The 22101-nt window shown below is 36.7% G+C and overlaps 1 protein-coding gene across 1 annotated transcript in view; it reads right to left on the bottom strand.

Annotated features, from left to right (window-relative positions):
- Positions 1-22101, bottom strand: part of ARHGEF38 (Rho guanine nucleotide exchange factor 38) — a 128766-nt gene that overhangs the window by 68826 nt on the left and 37839 nt on the right. The gene's annotated exons all lie outside the window — the stretch shown is intronic.

The raw sequence follows: 22101 nt of genomic DNA, 5'->3' as shown, positions 1-22101 counted from the left end.
TTATAGGTAGTGATTGGTTAGTAGAGGGATGGACAACTATCCTCAGCTATCTGAATATGGTGAGATATGTGCTCTGATTTTGATGAATCTTATTCAAAATAATTCCCTTTAGTTTAAGTTGGATCTCCTTTCATAATTATATAGTGACTGGTCAGGCCACAGCCGTATTGGTGCAGGCTCTACTGGGCTACATCAGGGAACAGGAGTAGGTGCCTTTTACTCATGACTTATTGTGAATGAGGTCATAGATGGATAATTAATTCATCAATAATCAATTCATGGAGGAGTAGCACAAGTGAAAATCAGAGTTGCTGGCTTAAAACCAGCTCAGCAAAGTTAGAGAAATGAAAGAGACAGAGAATCCAGTTAAAGAAAATGTGCCAAGAAATTAGGGGAACTGGGAACAAGGGATATAAAAGGGAGACATGGAGGAATTCTGCAGACGAAGGCCAACAACTACAGCTTTTTTCCATTATTTCAGACTCAGTTTCTTCAGGTGTGTGTGGGGTCTATTCAAGGGGTAAGGAAGAAAGCAACCGGCTCATCTTTTTATCCCATCCCTTTTTGACATTGTCCCATCCACTGTTCTCCATATTGGATACCAATATTATTTTGGTAAGGATATTCTGTCATTGAATGTGGAAGCATGACTTCACATTGCACCTTTTCAAAATGTGGTGACTATGTCAGTTATTTTTTATGCAATATGGTCTTGCTGTATACAAGTCTTTCAACCATCTTGGGAAATTTTTCACTTTCCCATCATTCATCCTGTCCTCAAGATAACCCACAGCCTCACTTGTAATCAAATTCATATGATTATATGCAGTGGTTTATTTCAATATAGGATTAGACAACTTTTAAAAAACTAGTTTTATGTATTCTGAAATTGTCTATAATTCCATTCTAATTATTACATTGTAATCACTATTAGTTCTTAGGGTCTTTAATCCAGTGTCACAAAATATTCGTTAACTGATCATTCACTTTAATAGGAGATGGCACATGTGGTTTTTTGCTTGTAATCTAGAGAGGTTCAAGATTTTCAATTTCTATGTTAGAAAGTATATTTAATATCACAGAAAATATTTAAAAGGCATATAACAGTTACATGGATTTTTGTTAATCATTATTTAATAATTTATTATTAAGTAGTTAACATGAAGTTGTCATTTAATAATACTTCATTATTATCAATGGCTCAAATGTAATATATCCCTGAGTACCACTGATTTAACACATTACTTATCCTAAAGAATTGCCTTATGTGTTGGGTATTAATTAAATCCACAAAAGTATAATAACTCTGAATAATGCAAGATGTTTTCCAAAAGTTGTGTATGAATCAAAGTTTTATAGATTGGTTTAGTTCAAATTTACTGATTGTATATTTCTTAAAATCATTTTTGAAATAAATCCTTCTAATATATAAAATTTCAGCCCCTAATTTACTTGCTTTATAAGATAAACTATCAGCAGTAAATCATACAGTGTATCCCTGTTATTATTTCATTTTGCTCTGGAAACTTTATTCTGAGAAACTTGAAGTGTTTCATGTTTATTATTTCATACATGACTCCAACTTCTTTGTAAAGGATGAACCATCTTGAAGATACAGAAAATAATGCAGGGTGAAGAGAGGAGCCATGCTCAAACTTATGCAAGAAGTTCAGGGGAGAACTGGATTCAGAAATTGGCCTTTTTGTTCTATGCCTTCGTTCTTTACCGGGAAATATTAATAATAGAGTACTTTACTATCTCTGTTTAGATTTTTTGGTTTGTTCCTGAGTTTTTCACCAATTTGTCACTCCTACAATTTATTTCCCAAGTTCAGTTTCCTGTATATCTGTTTAATTTAGATTATGAATCCATTTAGCAAGGATCTAATTCTACATTTTATCTGTAAACTTAGCTTAGTGCAACAAATACTAAATAACAAAAACATAGATTTTAATTCCACTTCTTCCTGAAGGACAGAAAGGATTAAAATATCAATTGGCCTGATTTCAAATGCCCATATCACCATGAGCCCATGGGGATTCTGTGAATCATAAAATGAATTCATATCCAATCATTGCTATGCCAAGGAACAAACAAATGCCTGGTACACGTAGACTTTTAAAACTGATAGATGATTTTATGATTACTGATATCAATTCAAGGAAGCATGTATTTATATTTATTAATCATTCACTGGAAACAGGTAATGCTCTAAAAGCTTAAGTTGAATTACATTTTAAATGGATTAAAATTCATTTTTTTTAAAAAAGTCTGAGTACACACTATTCTAAGTCAAGTCAATATATAATAATTCAGACTTACAAAACATAAAAATTAAAGGCCAATGTTTCTTTTTTAAAATTTTCTTCTGAAAAAAATGGGATACATGTGCAGAACATGCAGGTTTGTCACATAGGTATACATGTGCCATGGTGGTTTGCTGCACCTATTAACCCATCCTCTAAGTTCCCTCCTCTCCCCACCCACCCCCTAATCAGCCCTAGTGTGTGTCGTTCCCCTCTCTGTGTCCATGTGTTCTCATTGTTCAGCTCCCACTTACGAGTGAGAACATGCCGTATTTGGTTTTCTGTTTCTTTGTTAGTTTGCAGAGGATGATAGCTTCCAGCTTTATCTATGTCTCTGCAAAGGACATGATCCAATTCCTTTTTATGGCTGCATAGTATTCCATGGTGTATATGTACCACATTTTCTTTATCCAGTCTATCATGGATGGGCATTTGGGTTGGTTCTATGTCTTTGCTATTGTAAACAGTGCTGCAGTAAACATACGTGTGCATGTGTCTTTATAGTAGAATGATTAATATTCCTTTGGGTATACACCCAGTAATTGGATTGCTGGGTCAAATGGTATTTCTGGTTCTAGATTAAAGGCCAGTGTTTAAACTGGCAATTTAATTTGTTGCTTTACAAAAGTACTTATCGCAAGATATACTTCAAATAGCCAGTTCCCATTACATTTAAATAATTACTAGGTTTTAAAATCAGGTATTGTGATGCCTCCAGCGTTGTTCATTTTGCTCAAGGTTGCTTTGGCTCTTCAGGGTCTTGTGTGGTTACATATAAATTTTAAGGTTGTCTTTCTATTTCTATGAAACACATCATTGAAATTTTAACAGGAATTGCATTTAGTCTATAGATTGCTTTAGGTAGAATGGATATTTTAACAGTATTAATTCTTCCAATCCATTAACACCAGATATCTTTCCATTTATCCATGTCTTCTTCAAATTCTTTTATCAATGTTAAGTAGTTTTCAGTGACTTCAAAATCTACTACAAAGCTATAGCAATCAAAACAGCATGGTACCAGCATAGTAACAGACACATACACCAATGCAACAGAATAGAGAGCCCAGAAATAAATCCACACTTTTACAGTTGATTGATTTTCAGCAAAGATGTCAAGAACACACAATGGGAAAGGACAGTCTTTTCAATGCATGGTTCTAGAAAAACTGGCTATCCACATGCAGAAAAATGAAACTAGACCCTTACCTCACACTAAATCAACTCAAAATGAAGACTTAAACATAAGACCTGAAATTGTAAAGTTACCGGAAGAAAACACAGGCAAAAAGCTCCATGACATTGGTATGTGCAATTATTTTTTGGATATGACCCCAAATCACAGGAAACAAAACCAAAAATAGACAAATGGTATTCCATCAAACTTAAAAGCTTCTGCACAGCAAAGAAAACAATAATCAGAGTTGAGAGACAACTTGTGAAACAAGAGAATACATTTGCAAACCACACATCTGATAAGGGGTGTTAATATGCAAAATGTATAAGGAGCTCTACTCAGTAAGAAAACAAATAATCCCATTAAAACATGGGCAAAACTAATGGATACTAGGCTTAATACCTGAGAGATGAAATAATGTGTACAACAAACCCCCATGACACACGTTTACCTACATAACAGACCTGCACATCCTGCACATGTACCCATGAACTTAAAATAAAAGTTAAAAAAAAGAAAGAAAGAAGATACAGGGTGACTATAGTTAACAATAATTTATTGTTATGTTTCAAAATAGCTAGAAGAAAAGATTTGGAATGTCCCAACACAAACAAAATTATAAATGTTCTGAAACCATCCTTGAAAATAAATTTTAAAAAGAAATGATAAATGTTTGAGGGGATGAATATCCCAATTACTAAGATTTGATCATTACACATTGTATACTTGTATCAAAATATTACGTGTACCCTGCATATATGTACAAGTTTTATGTATTTATAAAAATTAAAAATAAGTAAATAAAAATAAATTAAATTACAAAAATGGGCAAAGGATCTAAATAGACATTTCTCAAAAGAAGACATAAAAGTGATCAATAGGTATTTAATGCTCAATATCACTATCGTCAGACAAATGCAAATTAAAATCAAATGAGATATGACCACATACTTGTTAGAATGACTACTGTTAAAAAGTTGAAGGAAAACAAGTATTGGTGAGGATGTGGAGAATAGTGAACTCTTGCACACTGTTGGTAGGAATGTAAATTAGTACAGCCATTATGGAAAATAGTATGGAGGTTACTCAACAAATTAAAAAGGTTACAGCTAAAAGATGGCAGTCTAGAAAGCGGGCCCTCATCAGACACTGAATCTGCTGGCATCTTGATCTGGGACTTCCCAGCTTCCAGAACTGTGAGAAATAAGTTTCTGTTGCCTATGTTACCCAGTTTATGGCATTTTTTTTTAAAAATAGGAGCCTAACTGGACAAAAATAGTATGTAAGTTTCTATCTTTGGCAGTCATCTTTGTGGAGAACTTGTCTGTGAAAAAGTCACAAAGAGGAAAGCTAAGCCTGGTGGCAAAGTCTTGTTAACCCTTGGATCCAGCCTTGCCTAAACAAGAAATCCTTATTCCATAAGCCGACAAACTGTCTTTTTTATTTAAGCTAGTTTGAACTTTATTTCTGTTATCTATGACCCAAAGAAGATTAATACACTTTTAATTGCAGCCAAAATGTTACTTTCTCTAGGAAACATTTCCTGTTCCTTGGTTAGAATTAACCTCTCTTTCTCCCTCACTTCCATGACTCTTGCTTTGTATTACTCACTGCTTATATGGAAGCCCATTCTATTCTATTTATCAGAAATATTTACTAATTTATCTGTCTCTGTGACAAAACTGTGAGTTCCTCTAAGACATTTGCCTTTATGAGTACTCTACTGTGTCTAACACGGTTCTGGGTATGTGCATAGTTACTCAGTAAAAGTTTAAAAATTTGAACTGAATTGAATCTGTACAATGCACATGATCTATTTACTCTTGTAGGAGTCAAAAATGAATATTCTTTGTAATCAATTCACTAGGCTCTGAATAACAAGCATGCAAAGATCAAAAGTGGTTTAAAGGGAAAAAATTACCAATCTAGTTGTTCAAAACAATTACATGGATATTTTATAATTTTATGCTTAATTTTATCTGCAAAGGCACACTGGGGTGCTTAGTTTGGCCATTGGTATAACTGGCTAATTTGCTGACAGAAGCCAATCTTCCTCTAGTTTACACCTGCGACATGCCTATTTATAGGCTTCTGTTTAATGAGCACTGGATGAATCGGCCTGAACCCCATCACAGGGAGGAAAAACCAAACTTTCTTAGGTGTCCTACAGACCCCCAACCACTAACATCTCTAAAAGTCACACTGTAAAGAAGTCTAGGAACAAACATTGTCTGAAAAAATAAATTAGGCTATTATTATAAAAGTAGTTCATGTCACTGTAGAAAATTAAGGATGAGTAGACAAAAGAAAGTAAAAGAAAGAAAATACAATCACCTGTAATTCTACCACACAGAAATAGCCACTAATAATGTTTTCAGATATGTTTTTCCAGATTATTTTTCTCTGTGTGTCTGTGTGTACATCCATACAAAAAATTATATACTTCAAATAGTTTAAATTTTTTTTGCCTTAACAACATAACGTGAACATCTTTTCATGTCAGTAATTTTCCTCAATTGCACCATTTTTAACATTTTGTGGAAATACTGTAATGTACTTAACCATTCATAAATTTTTGAAATCTAGATAGATCACGCTTTTCATTATTATAATCAGCTCTTAGCTAAAGTCTTATTCACACTCATGATTATCACTGAGCCAAAGTTATTAATTTTTTAAAGGATTTTAAAAAGTATTAACAAATAAACATTGCTTTTTTCCTCTGACAACCAATGGATTTAAAATTGTCAATTGGATATTGCTGTTCTGACCTCAATTTGGAACTATATTTTTGGGCTCCTAATTTGATGATCAAAATCACACAACTTAAAAATTCCATATATATGTGCATGACATATATATTTAATACAACAATTGTAGAAGAAGGGAGAAAATAAACAGCACTGCTTTCAAGGGCCACGGTGATTGCCACCAACCAAATCATCCTCTGGAAATTGTTTCTAGAAAAGTCTTCAGTGTTTGGATTTGGTGTAGTTTCGCAGTAAATCCAGGTTCAAATAGGGCCCCAATTCTGGGCTCTGAACTTATGTAGTAATTACATTAGAATTAATATAGGGCAAATTCTCCTTGGCCATCATCTGATTTGGTCTAATAGAACCCTGGTGCCCTCTACTCCTTCTGTAGGACAGTTCCACACACAACATTTTAGTGAGGCCTGGATGCATCCTCTAAATTAGATTGATCCATTATTAATGCTGAAGCCATCAAAACCCAATGATATTGAGACTGCAGTAAGGTGGAAGTGGAAGAAAGCTGCCATGGGTTACCAAACATTTGAGAAGTGGAGACTCACTGGGGACTTTCTGAGAGGATAAAGTAGGTTTTGTTTTATTTTTTAGTGAGGAAGTTGAGAAGAGGACTGCTTGTGAGACAGAAATTGCAGCAAGTGGAAAAAAATGATGTTGGCAGAAAGCCCCAGCAACCACCGGGCTAGGATAATTAACTCATTACTATGGCATTTACTGAGACAGTTGGCTTCTAGATTACAAAGCTTTTCAGGGTAAACTAGCCATTATTTCATCAGGCTTCTCAAAAGTGCTGATTTGTATGTGTGAAATTTCCTGCTGTGAAACTGGATTTGAAACTGGCTAATTGAGTCAAACTATGAGTTGAATCAATATCACAGCTATACAGCAAGTCTTTTAACTAATCTTGCAGATAAATGCTTAAGTTACCTGATAACTGCCAGAAAACATTCCAGGCCAGAAGATACCAATGTGGACAGACCTACATTAGCACAGAGATGTTAGTCCCTTTGCAGAAAGGGGAGTGGGAGTTCTGGAACAGAAATCTCAGCATGTGTGTGAGGAAGGGCAGAGGCAACAGTCAAAGCCAGAGAAAGAGGCTGGGTTCAAACTTGAGAAGTCCCTGAGTTAAGAAGTCCAACAGCCCTGAAACTTAAAATCAAAATTAAAATTAAAAAAAGTCCAACAGAAAATTTGTTTTGACTAGTAATAGAAAAGCAAAGTTATTATATTGGTATCCTTGGGTAAAAGGTAAATAGTTGACTAAAGGTCTCTGCCTTTGTTTCTCTTCTCTGCCTTGACACAGGGACAGGCAGAAAAGAAGTTACTCAGCAGAGGTTTGGGGTGGTCTTGCCTTCCTTTTCCTACTTTGAATTTTATATGAAATGTTCCAAAGACAAACAGTCCTGCTAAAAAATAGGTCTTTTGAGCTGGAGGGCTAGTATATTTTGTAATCTTTTCAGAAATTGTTTAGAAAGCATAGACTAAACACTATGATTTATATTGTTGAAATATAGAGAAAGTAACTTGGAAACTCTTTGGAACAATCAGTGAGATTATAGGAAAAATTTATAATTTTTTAATGTATCCATGTCAGCCAAAAAATTATATTTAAAGACTTGTGGCTGGGCATGATGAATGGGGTAAACATTTTTTGCTTTGATCACTTGAGTACTCACTGTGTGAGGGTGTGTGTGAATGTGTGTACATGTGTGTTTATTTCTTCTTCCTGTACATACTCAAACTGAGAGCTTATAGCAACACTCATAACTTTTTCAACAAGCATCCATATCCTTTAGGCCTAATATCTGAAAGAAATTACTGATATCAGGGATGACTTAGCATTAACACCCATTTTTTTCCAGATTTAATGACACAATTACAAAGTTCTAATCTTCAATAATACAACAAAAACTAGAACTCACTGAAAATAATTTGAAAAATGAGGAAATGCTTTTGCAAAAGAAAGGAAAAGAAAAATTTCCTAGAGATGATAAATGAAAGGAAAAAAGAAGGCTGAAACAGAAGGATCAAAAAGATGTGGTGGGCAGATGTGTGACAGTAGACTTGAGTAGTAACACAGGAATTATGGACAAAACTGGTACAACATAGAACAAATATCCATGAAGTCCATCTGTGTTGTAAATTCTGGTGTTTCCAGTATTTAATCACTTGACCACTGTAATTCCCACATTTTTTCCCTTGGGGAATGTCACTTGATCATGACATCTAAGTTAAGCATTACTGTTTAAATTTCCAATGGTTTCCCTTCCCCACACACATGATGTCAGTTCTTCTGGCATGGGGCTCTTCGTGGCCTTGCCTCTGCACCTCTTTTCTGCTTTGCCTCCTGCAGCATGGCACTCCAGGAGCTGTTTGATTTCATGGCACATACTATGCTAGTCCATATCATGTTTTCTTCCCCAGGATGTCTCCATGGAATCCCATGAAGATAGTAAACATACCGAAAAGGTTAAAAAACAAACACCTCCTCCTGAATTTCAATTGAGGCATCAATTTCTTAGCTATCAGATACCAAAGTGAGCGGGAGATGGTTTGCCATACGCAGAACTTGCAAACGAAAGTTCAGTGAACTGTTTCAAAGTCACCTCTGTTGAGCTCATACCTGAGAAACCTAAAGAAGCTGTGGCAGTAGGAAAGTGATGGCTATGTTGGGATGAATCTGTACTCCCACAGGTCTTGGGGGTCAGGGATGCTTGAATGCTTCCTATGGACCAGCTGCGGACCCTGTGAGGTGTGGAAGCTAGTATAAACATATCTATGACTCTGCCTGCAAGGCTGAATGGCAGAATATGAAGGTACACTCTGGATGCCTCGGGGCTCAGGAAAGAGTTGCAAATCACCAACTGGGACAGATGCAATTGGATCGAGTGGCTTTCAAGAGAGAATCTCCCCAACACCACCATCATGGGAATAGCCTGAAAAAGGCCAGGAAAGTACATGTAAGAGTGCCACATTATTATATCTAGAAAATCCAAAGAATGTAAAGCTAGTCTATGATGGTACCAGTTCAAGTACACCTTCCCCCTCCCTTACCTCTCCTCACCCATCCTCCCGAGGGTCAGGAGCTGGCTGGTGAGCAGGTGTCAAGGAGGAGCCACATTCCAGCTGTTTGACTTTGGATAAGTTACTTAGCCTCTCTGTTCCTTGGTTTCCTCATTAGTCAAGTAGGAACACTTAAACCTGCTTCATAAGTTGCTGGGAGGATTATATTAACTAATATAAACAAGTTGTTTAGAATAATGCTTGGCTCCTAATAAGTACTCAATATATTGTAGCTTTTATTGTTGTTTTTAGGAAAACTGTGGAATGAATTTTGACCAAACTGCTAGCTGCTAAAGGCAGTTCCCAAACTAGACAAGTGCTTCAGATGTTCATTGATCTGTGAAATGATGGGACTGCCAGAGTCCTCATCTGGAGACAGGGTGGGATCTTTGCACTGCTAAGTAGACTGATGCTCCCCACAGCATTAAGCTGCAGTATGAATCCCAAGAACCACAGACAATAAGGATAAGGAAGGGAGCAGGAGTGAGTCCTGATTTTAGGAAGCAGAGCCAGTTCTGGAAACATTTTTAAATTGCTAATAATTTCTCACTTGTCTCTTTTTTTTGAGCAACTACCTTTGTCAAAAATCCAAGGTGCCCAAACCAATGTTAAGTCACCTGAGTTCCAGAAGATTCTCAAAACTCAGCCGAGTTTGGATTTTGCTGGGTATGCCCAGGATGATGGAAACAAGCGTGAGCCCTGGAGTGGGGACTGGTCTTTGGGTGCACCATCTATTAGCTGTACCACTAAATTCCAGACTCTAGACCTTAGGGTCAATGCAGGCTCTCCCCTCTGTCATCCCTAACTCTGATCTTGATAGCTTAACCACACTATCTCCAACATTCAGTTAGCCTATTCTTAGTCACTTTGTAAAACTCTATCAGGCCCCAGTTTCTGCCTCTGAAAAAGCTTCTACACTCATTTTTATTTCCTATTTCCCCAAATCAGCTTACTAATAACTTCAGATTAGTCTTCCTAAAATGTGTTTAATTGGGTTTAAAACACAGTTTAAATTCCTCTGTTTTAAAACATTTGTTTCTTCCCAGTTGCCTACAGAAAAGATCTCAAATTCCTCAGTCTGACAGTTTGCCTGGACAAGACCTATCTCGTCTTACTCCAGTTATTTTTATTTTTATAAGGACCATCTGCTACTATCAAAAGGAATTAACTCATTTTTAAACTTACCCTATGTTAGCTCACCTACTCTTGTTCCTGTGGTTCTCCACTGCTGGGCTGCTCTCCTGACCCTGCCTCCGCCTAACCAATGTTTACTCAGTGCAAATCCCATCCCTTCTCTATGACTTCCTGGATCACTTACCCATCCTTAAGTTATTCATCCACTCATTTCTTTTTCAATCTATAAGTATTTATTGCTGCTTATGTATAAAGCACTGTATTAGGTGCTGGGGATACAGCAGTGAACAAATGAGACAAAATTCATGATTCATAAAGGAGAAAAGTAAACAAGGTAAGTAAGGAAAATATATTGTATTAAATATAGGGTTAAATATTATAGGGATAAAACAAAAACAGCAAAAGGAAGATACGGAATTTTGGGGAGGCTGCAGCACTGGCAATGCCTTACTTATATCTCCTTGATTCTGAATATTCTTGGACATGTGAAGGGCCTTCTGGTGTAAGCATCTCTGATTTTCTACCTAAAGGCTTTCTCTGACTGCTGATGCCTGCTCTGCCTACACACAGGCAAGGTTAGAAGTGCCAGGAATTAACACCCCCAGGAGCATCCCTTAGCCAATGTCTAACAGGAATTGAGGAGGGTAAATACTCCTCCCATAGGACAATGTGCTCTGTACAGCCTCCCCAAGCTCCCAGTGGGAAATGAGCCCTATTTGGCCACAGAGTTAACCCACTCATTAATGTACCCTATATTGTCTTCTTTCTCTGTCTCATTTCCCTGTTCCCTTACTGCTATTTCAGGGTATCATCTCCCAAATCAATACCATCTGAAATCCTTTTATCAGGCTCTGCTTCTGAGGAGTCCAGTCTAAGATAGATTGAGGTGGTGAAGGAAGGATTTACTGAGTAAAGTCTTGAAGGACATGAAGGAGCAAGCTATGAAGTTATTTTGGGGAAGAGCATTCAAGGCAAAGAAAACAGCAAGAACAAAGAGCTTGAAACAGCAGTGCTCCTGGTTTGTTCAAGAAAGAGTGAAGAGGTGAGAAGGTAAAAATAGATGACATCAGTGAGAATGAGGGCCAGCCCCTGTAGGACCTTGTAGGTCATCATGAGTATATTAGGTTTTAATCAGAGTGAGAGGGGAAGTCATTGGAGGATTTTGAGTAGAAGAGTGACATAATTTGACTGATATTTTAAAAGGATCACTCTGGCTGCTTGGTTGAAACAGGGTAGAGGAAGAGAGATGGGTCACAAGACAGTTGTAAAAATCCAGGAGGTTATTGATAGGTTCTTGAACCAGAGTGGAAGTAAGAGAGGAGATGAGACATGGTCTAATTCTGGATAAATTTTGAAGGCAGAACTAAAGAATTTGCTGATTGATCTGATATGGGAATTAAGAGAAAGAAAAAGTTAAGGATGACTCCAGGGATTTTTGCCTGAGCAACTGGAAGGTAGAGCTGCCATTTTCTGAGATGAGATAGAATACAAGGGAGAAAGTTTTAAAGAGGAAATTAGGAACTCAGTTTTGAACATGTTAAATTGGAGATGCCTTGTAGACAATCAAGTAGAGATTTGAGTGGGGAATTGGAGAAACAAAGGAGGATTTCAGGGAAAATGTCTAGGCTGGAGATAAAAATTTGCCAATCACCAGCACGTAGATGGGATTTAAAGCCATGAACTACATCAGATTTGCAACAGAGCTAATGTGGACAAAAGAGAGAAGAGGACCACAGACGGAGCCCTCAATTACTTTAGTGTTTATAGATGAGGATTAACCAGCATAGGAGACTGAAAAGCAGCAGCCAGAGTGGTAGGGGGAGAACAAAGAGTGTGTAGAGTCCTGGAAGACAGAAGGCACTGTTTTTGTCAAATGCTGCCAACAGGTCAGGGAAGTGAGTGCCTCCTTTTGCTAATGTCTAAAGCAATTAATTGTTTGCATAACTAATTAGCACAACTAATCATGACTGCCTTCTGTCATGATCACTTCTAGCGTTGCCTTGAAATAGATCTTTGATTGTTATTTGTGTTTTATATGTTTATGAGTCATTTTCTTGGCCACATTATAGACTTTACTAGGCCAAGACTGTGACATAAATTTTCTTGATACCCACGCAGAGCTCAGGAGCAGGCACTGCATGCAATAGGCACTTGACAAACATTTAATCTTTTAGTTTGCATATTCAACTAAAATATCACATTCTTCACGAAATATAGCTCAGTTAATCTGTCTGGAAGTGATCTGTCCCTTCTCTGAACTCCAATTGCACTTATTGTCTACACTTATCAATTATCACTTTGCATTATAAGTTATCTTCTCATAGCTATAAGAGGCCTCTCACAAGGGATTCTTAGTTTTTTGATGACACAAAAATGTGTTTCATATGTCCTTACATACTCTAAATGACCTAAAATTAATTAATTAATTAACTCATGTAATCATCTACCTTGCCTGTGTCTAAAGTGCCTTACATAAGTGCATATTAATAAAATAATTGTTTCCTTAATATCTGCTTCCTTTCTGGCCCAGTGTTATTGTTTGGAGTCCAGGATTTATCGCCCTGTACTGATATGCATGGCTATTTTGACCTATGCCTGAATAAAGCTGTCTCAACATTGCTAGCATTTCATTAGAGAGGTTTATGGCAATATTATAATAATTACAGCCACTGAAATTTTGTTGCTTATTCTACACATGCACAAAAAAAAGCAAATTAAAATTGTGGTTTATGCATCACCTCCATTCTGAGAAGTAAAGTAATGAGCACAAGATCATCTTGCCCAGGCTGAGGGATGACTTTTCTGGATATTAAAACAGATCCGCTTAACACATCTATGTTTTTCAATTCTGAGCATCCCAAATCCTTCACTGAATTGGGAAATGCATTCATTTTTATCCTCACTTGGTCCAGCAGATTCTGATCTGGACTATAGATTATAAAAATTAGAGAGCACTGAAGCTGTCCTAAAATGGAGCTTAGGAGGTGCTTATAAATGTAATGACAAGGAGGACAGTTTCCATCATAAAACTATAGTACAAGGATAAAAATGAATGCCTCATTTTTTTGAGTTGAGACTTTCTGAACAAGCAAAGATAAGAGATTTCCTTCCCACAAAGAGAAAATTCACATACTAGAATATTGATGTATCACTTTCATACCCAACTAAATCTGAATTCAATATGACAGCAAACTATGTGTTTTCCAGGTTGACAAAACAGAAATGTCCCTCCAGGGGAAAATGGGAAAGTAAGTGAAGTGTGATGACTCGGTGTCAGTACTTGAGAAAGAGGCCAGTTAGATATTATGTATTAACATAGTCACATTGTGGCTGGCAACACTGTGACTTTTATTTTTAAATTTAACATTTCACATTTTTAACCTCCAACACATAGGAACTGCCCTTATTAACACACTTACAGAAAATCAAGAAAAATTTTATTGAGTTTTTTTTCTGACTTTATGAGACTTCAGGTATCTGGCCTTATTATGGAGAAACAATGGCCCAGACTATATAATAAATGCTAGGATTCCACAGAAAGTGTGAAAATCAAGTCTTTGATTAAAAAAAAAATGGAGTTCTAACCTGGTCATACAGGTTACAGGATTTTTTGTTGTGATGTATCTTATTCTTCATGAAAATCGGTATTTGTAAAGGATTGAAGAATGTTTGTTTGATAGTTAAAGCAGACTTCCAGCAAGAGTATAACATTTTCAAGTCAGCACCTTAGTTCAGAAAGGCCAATACAAAGTAGAATGAGAAAGGCAGGTATATTTCTTTTGAGTCATTTCTCCCAGCATCTTAATTATACTTGGCAGGAATTGCTCTGGTTTTCTCAGATTTTTATTTAATGTAATGAACGAAATCCCTGTTTTTCTCTGGCTTTTAGGGCGTCTTTTACTTTGGAATTATCAGCCTGGTTTGGATATCTGTACTCACTAAAGTCTGTGAGGTCTTGTGACTGAGGAGTTTGACCTCAGGAACTGCCTTACTCTACAGTGGGTGGGGCTGGATCGAATAGGAGATGGAAGTGGAGAAAGGTACTTGGCTTTTTCATCAGTTTGTTTTACAGTTTACATGGATTTCTGGTGTTTCAAGCATAGCGTGAGAAACAGCCAAGATACATAGGAGATTGTTTTATACATTATAAAATTTCTTCCAAACAACTGAACGTGTACCCTTTTTCTTAAATGTAGTCTCTACCCCTCTGAAAACACAATATATTAAAAAAAAATTGGAAAGTTTGGGAGAGATCAGAGGAAAAATTTTATCCTTACATGTAAAATTTTACATGTGTATTTAAAAGGATAATTTAAAGAGAGAAAGGGAGGAAGATAGAGAAAATAAGGGCATTATGTTTTTAATTAAAGTTCTTATTTTGAATTAACTGTAGATTCACATGCAGTTGTAAAAAAAAATGAAACAGAGAGCTCCATGTACCCTTTACCAAGTTTCCCCCAAGGCTAACATCTTGCAAAACAATAGAATGTGTGCATTGGATTTTGATGTTGTGGGGTAGAACATATTATAAATGGCATAAGGCAATTGTTTGCATAAATAAGACATGTCTGTGAGAAATCAATACCTTAACTCCACTGAGTTCAGGGCAATTTCATGGAAGAGACAGAGTTTTAGAGAGTAGCCAACTTTAAGAAAGTTGTGGTCAGTGAGCCAAGATGAAATGTGTTTTCAGGCCCAGACTACAATCAGAAAATTCTGGAAGTGAACAGAGATGGGAAGGGTAGCTGGGTGATTTAAAAAGAAAGAGAGAGAGAATTCCATGGTTGCCTATTAAGCAAAAATGAAAGACCATTCTTCCCGGAAACAGTAAATGTCTTTCAGTGAAGGTGACAGCTGGAGAAAACAATTTTGACAAGAGTCCTCTGTGACCATTGAAAGTTCATGCCCAAACATATTTGCTTACATCTGGTTTCTTCTATTTGTTATGTGGGCAAAATTTTAGCAAATAACTTTGAGAAGCTTCATTTATCTATCTATCCACCTATCTATCTAGGAAAACTGGCTATATTTTGATAATTACTAGATAAAATATTTTTGCCTTGGTCCTTTTATCTTGTATTTCAGTGAGCTACTGTAACAGTAATTCTGTCCTTTGCTCAATGAAAGTAGCAAAATTTCATTACATTTCATTGTCTGAATTCCTGTTATGGACAAACGGGGGGTCTGAGGAGCTGGGCTGGGAGAGAAGGGTGGTGAGAGTATTCAGATAGAACTGAGGGTCATCTCAGAAAGTGCATCTAGGGAGTGACACTAAAATTTAGAGCCAAGTAAGCAGTGCATCAGGGCTGCTGCAGAGCCGCTATGCACTGTATAATTTCTGGGAGTGCTGTTCCACAGCAAGGCAGCCAGGGGCTGGATATAGAGGTACAACCTAGCTTTGGGGTGTCATGACAGACACCAGGGATGCCCAACCAGCTAAAAACATCGGAAGAGAGGGCAGGATATGGAACTCAGGAAGATTCCCATGACATGTGCTGAAGCTGCAGTTCCTGTTGTATAGGACGGCAATGGGCTCACTCTGGTGAAGGAGGAGCCATGAAAAACACAGCAAAGGGATATACAAGTTTCACTGAATACTTTAGCAGTAAATATAGCTTAAAATGCATAGGACGTCAATGGGACTTTGGCTATCTCTTTACTATATATAAATTTTCATTGTATTATGGTCTTTGAACAGTATTTTTATTATTATAGTACATCTATATTCCCCTCCTCCCTGTCTCCTTTCAGGGATACTTGGATCTATACTGTGTTCTCAGGGAGTTGGTGAGCCCTCCTCACACGCAGCCTTCTCTGACAGGGTTGGTATGATGGCTGATGCTACAGCAGCTTGGTTTGGGGTGGGGGGCACAAGCAGGAAGCTGAATGCCTGAGCCCTGGAGTGCCATCCCTCCCTTGCTCCTTTAAAGAAGCGGCCAGTTAAGAATTTTCCCTCCCTAACTCCCTCTCTTTTGTGTTTCCCTATCCCAGGGCTTTCCTCACCCACTTTGGACCCTGAGGGAGAGATTTTGTAGGATGTCACACAGAACAATTGCTCGATATACTCCCCACCATCCTGACATTGAAACAGCCCACTGCTAACCTAGGTATGACTGGTAACACTGGTAATAGGTACCATTTTACATTCAAGGACTCTGAATTGAGAGAGAGCATGAACATCAAATTTATGGTCCCTTATTTTAATAATTTTTTTTTAAATTTTCAATTTCATATTTGTTATTTGTGGCTGAAAATAAAATGTGTAAATATATTGTTGTCATCAGGGGAAAATATTCCATAATGGCATACAGTCAACCCTCTGAATCCTTGAGTTCTATGTCTATGGAATCAGTCCTCTGTGAATCAAGAATATTTTTTAAAATGCATCTGTATTGAACAGACTCTCTTTCTTATCATTATTCCCTAAACAATATAGTATAACAACTATTTAGATGGCATTTACATTGTATTAGGTATCATAAATAATCTAGAGATGATTTAAAGTATACAGTAGGATGTGTGTAGGTTATGTGTAAATGTAACCATTGCATTTTACATCAGACACTTAAGCTTCCATGTATTTTGGTATTCTTGGTGGATCCTGGAACCAATGCCCCATAGATACTGAGGGACAACTGTGTATGGTATAATTCCTATTCCAGAAAATATTTCAGTACGTTTGTATAAACAATAAGCGAAAATAATTATTGTGCTTATTTCCAAGTGGCAAGACTACAGGTGATTATTTTCCTCTATATATTTTTCTAGTGAAAATTATGTATATAATGTTGCCATATAGTATATCAAAATTTTAACAGAAAATTCCAATTGAATTCCTGTCAATACAAAATTATATATATTTTAAACCATTTTTTAGAAAACACAAATTTTTTAGCATAAGGCACATGATTAAACCAAATATGAGTAAATTCAAAATAAATACACATAACTTTCTTGTTATAGAAATAAAATCTACCAAGTGTGCATTCAAACACATACACTTGAAATATCATTGGATGGGTAAAAAGATGCTGGTAATGGAGTTTGCCTCTAGGGGAGGAAACCGAGTAGCTGAGGAATTCTATAGCCCCCTTGAGATCTTTGGTAGATTTGCACTATGTGAATTTTAGCAACTGAAAATAATTAAAAAACAAAGAAAAATAAAAATAAGTCCAGTACTCAAATTCCTCCAGCTATTCCTTTCAATCACTTTTTGTCCTTTCCATTGTTAGATTAGTCTACTCTAGTTTGATTTATTTTGACTTATAGCCAAAAACATAGAGTATCTCTCACTGCCCTGTTTGGATAATAAATAACTAGAACGTGTTTTCCCACTAAATGTTTCAACACTAACTGATGTGAATAACGTTTGCCTTCTTTGCAAAACCTCTCACAATGCTGCTATTAAAGAAGATGTGTAACTGCTGAGTTTGATATATTATCAGTTCGGTAAAAGTCTGACATAGAAAAGCCTTGAAGTTAAGATTAAAGTTTACAGCACGATTGTCACAGAACAGTTATCAGTCAAGGGCTAGATCTAATCACTCATTTGTACACTGATTCACTCATACAAGATCACTCAGTTAAGCCAGGAACTTCTGGTACTTTCCTCAGTTTTCAACTTCCTTCATCCAATTTTCACTTACATAAAATGACTTGTTTTGTTTTGTTTTTACTGGGAGTGGTCTGAGTTTGATTTTGTATAGAGAAAAGATGATGAATCCGATGATACCCAAATTCTCTCCTAGCTTAACCTGTAGTTGTAAAATATTTATGTTGCCCCAGGTTTAGCTAAGCATGGTTTACAGATTGTTGCTATAGTTATCTGAAAACTGTATGTGTTAATCTACAAATTTTGACAGTGATAACAGGTGGTTTGTGCTCAAAGACACTGGTAGTTAAATGTCCAGAAGGGAAGTGAGAACAGGAAAGAACTAACAAATATTGAAAAGGTAGTGAACTGAATGAACTGGTGGTGTCAGCTAACTACCTCAGCACTCATATAAAGGCTGATAAGAGTCATATGAGTACCCGAACATTTATTTACTTAATCAAAGGTTAAAAGTTTTGAGAAGTGGGAAAAAGGCAGATCTGACATGAGAATTCTGAGAACCTTAAGAGAATTGCTATTACCTTAGTGGAGAGAACTATTAGAATGAAATTAAAGTCCACAATGAGGAAGGCAGAGAGCAGACAGCATTGAAAGATACCTAAATAACAAGGTCAAAGTGTGAAAAATCAACAACCTATAAACAATTCAAATAAAACAACCTAGAAAATGTGAGTTAGAATTTTGAGAATTGTAATTCACAGCATTGAGAGCAAAAGCCAAATGTGCCAAATAAACGACCATAAATGTTACCATAATGGAAAAGTTTTACTTGGCATGGTCTAAGACACCAGTTCTTAGAACTGCTTATAAGAGTTTCATAGGAAGCCAAAAACAAGTAAAGAAAATAACAAAAAGTAAAAGCACAAAAAAGAATTGGAGAAAATATACAAGAATACAGCTCATCAATGACATTCATTTTAGTGGGGCTAGTTTGACTCACCAATGTAGCAGATTATTTAAATTGGCAACATTTTCATATAGGGTAAACTTAGTCCATTTGATACAAATGTGGACTACGAATTCAAAGAAATACTTTTCTTGTATATTTGATGTTTTTGTCTGTCTGTTTATTTGTTTCTTCTGGAGACAGGGTCTTGCTCTGTCTCTCAGGCTGCAGTACAGTGGCGTGATCATGGCTCACTGCAGCCTCAACCTCCTGGGCTCAAGTGATCCTCCCACCTCAGCCTCCTGAGTAGCCTGGACTACAGAAGCAAGCCACTACACTTGGCTGTTTTTTTTAAATAGGGATGAGGACTCCCTATGCTGCCCAGGCTGGTCTCGAACTCCTGGCCTCAAGCAATCCTCCTGGTTGTGCTGATCTTTCCAAAGTGCTGGGATTACAGGTGTGAGCCACTGCAACTGGGCGTGTTTTTTACTGTTTTTTATATTGATCATTAGCCAATCACAGGAACAGATTTTTGATAAATTGTGCTTATTTTGAAACATGTTTTAGTCACAAATGCTCTTGTACCTAGTAAATATTTTATATTTAATTTTAAAATAGACAGTGAATATAGATGATTCCTTTAGGATCGAGGAAAACAATTTTTTTGGTTTGTTTGTGTTTGATTTTGGTTTTTAAGATAGTAGATAATAGTGCTATGAATGATTCAATAAGGAGGGTAAACTAATTATTCAGGAGAGAGAAAGGACACAGACTGGAGTAAAACCCTTCAGTCTGAGGGGATAGAATCCACTGCACTAGCAGAGAGAGGTCATCCTTCATTAGAAGCGGGAACCATTGCTTCTGGTAATAGGAGGAAGCCAACTTATATAGGTAGAGATGCAGTAAGTTGGTAGATTTGGTGTTGGGAGTGTGCACATCTTATTGTTTTTAGTTTCTCTATGAAATGATGGAAAAGGGCATAAGCTGAAAGAAGAAGAAGGGGTGTTTGACATGTGAGGAAAAGAATGTGAGAGAATCTCCTCAGAAACATTACTGGGGGGCCCCAGTAGAAAGTGGTCATGAATTTTATAAGAGATTAATTCTGCTGCACAGGCAAAGGTGTGAAGTAGATGAAAAATTGAACTAAACTCGAGTAAGTTGTTGCAGGGAAGTAAATGGAAAGAAAGAGAGAAAAAGGAATTGAGGTCATGTGCAAGGAGCAATTATAATGAAGGACCCATAGAAATTAAAGCATCTTTGGGCCCGATGAAGAGTGAGATGGTAGTAATGTCCATAGCTTGGAGGTCTTGGTGCCATCAGAAGGTTGTCAGAAATCGTACCAGTGGGAGCAGGCTTGGGCATCAGAGAATAGTAAGCTTGAAATTCTGATTTCAAGGGGATGAAGTTGTTGGTAATGGCAAGTTCTAGGTTATGACCCTGGCGTGAGTGGCTGAATGGGATTGAGGAAAGATTGTTGGATATGAAAAAGTGAAATAACTGAGAGGCCCAAATGTTGCATGGGTTATTTGCATGAATATTGAAATTACCTAAAAAAGATGTCAGAATTAAGGAGGAGAGCGAGAGAGTGAGAATACATAGACACAGTGGGCTAGGTTCCAAATTTTTCAAAGAATAAGAGTTGACAGGGAGGACTGTACCATAAGGAAAGGTAGATAGTGACAGAGTCTGATGCCATGTGCATTTAAAATCAACATTTGAATAAGTATGTAAATGAACATGTTAGTAACCATTGATATCTGCCAGAATAGCAGTTATATCAAATACATCTGGTTTATATGTTAATAAAATAAAGAAAACACAGCAGAAAACATTTATATACTTAGCAATGACACTAAAGAGCTAATTTTTATCACGACCATCAATATTACTTCTACTCTTACATCATGAATAAGAAATTTCCAGGTTTTCAGAAAGTGTCTGGTAATTCTGGCGTGGGAACTGTGGAGGATTAAATGAGAATGCTAATGAAGTGCTTGGAGCAAGATCTGACGTATAGTAAGTATTAAATAAAAGTCATGAGGCAGTCAAACTGAAGATGACTTCCTGTGTAAGAAAAGGCTTCCACGCCTTCTTTGCTACTCCTCTTTATACATTGTCTTAGACCAAAAAACAATTTTTGTATCAGAAGTGCCTTGACCTATACTGGTTTTCCCTAATTTGTAGGCCAGATGGTTTTTTAAAAAATATTTCTGAGGCCGGGCATAGTGGCTCATGCCTGTAATCCCAGCACTTTGGGAGGCCAAGTCGGGTGGATCACAAGGTCAGGAGATCGAGACCACCCTGGCTAACACTGTGAAACCCTGTCTCTACTAAATATACAGAAAAATTAGCCGGGTGTGGTGGCAGGCACCTGTAGTCCCAGCTACTCGGGAGGCTGAGGCAGGAGAATGGCATGAACCCGGGAGGCGGAGCTTGCAGTGAGCAGAGACAGCGCCACTGCACTCCAGCCTGGGTGACAGAGCGAGACTCTGTCACAAAACAAAACAAAACAAAAAATTCTGAGAAGAGTACTGTGTTAAGAAATATAAAATCTGCTCCTGAATGTTGTAAATAGTTGGGGGCATGACAGACTAGCAATGCTTTTATAATCATGGGTAACATTAAAATATGTCTCAGAATCAATAAAGTTGGATATATTTGACTAAACATGGCAAAAACAAAATAAACATACATCTTAAACAAGGTTAGAAACCAAAAGACTTACCAGAAAAATTATTTGCAACATGTGGGATGGAAAAAGAATAACTCTAATATACAGAAAGTTCTTATAAAATAATAAGAAAAATATTAAACCATCATTTTTTAAAACAGCAAAAAACATGGATATGAATAACAGAAAAGGCCAATGAATATATGAGAAGATATTTATCAGAAGGAATCAAAAGAACATTTATGAAATCAACAAGTCTCAGCATTAAAGAGGATGCAGAGAAAATGCTCTCTGAATCATTATTAATAGGAATGAATATTAAAATCATATTGACTTTCCATTTGGCAGTTGTCCATTTTATTCAAAATCTTAAATATGCATACCCTTTGACCTAACAATTCTATTTCTAGGAATTTATTCAAAGGATATAAGGAAACAAACATCCAAAACATCTCAGCCACTGTAATAGTAGACAGATATTGAA

The sequence above is a fragment of the Gorilla gorilla genome, chromosome 3 (genome assembly GCF_029281585.2).
Source record: "Gorilla gorilla gorilla isolate KB3781 chromosome 3, NHGRI_mGorGor1-v2.1_pri, whole genome shotgun sequence".
Lineage (NCBI taxonomy): Eukaryota > Metazoa > Chordata > Mammalia > Primates > Hominidae > Gorilla > Gorilla gorilla.
The sequence above is the reverse complement of the archived record's forward strand: the minus strand, read 5'-3'. Positions and strand labels throughout refer to the sequence as shown.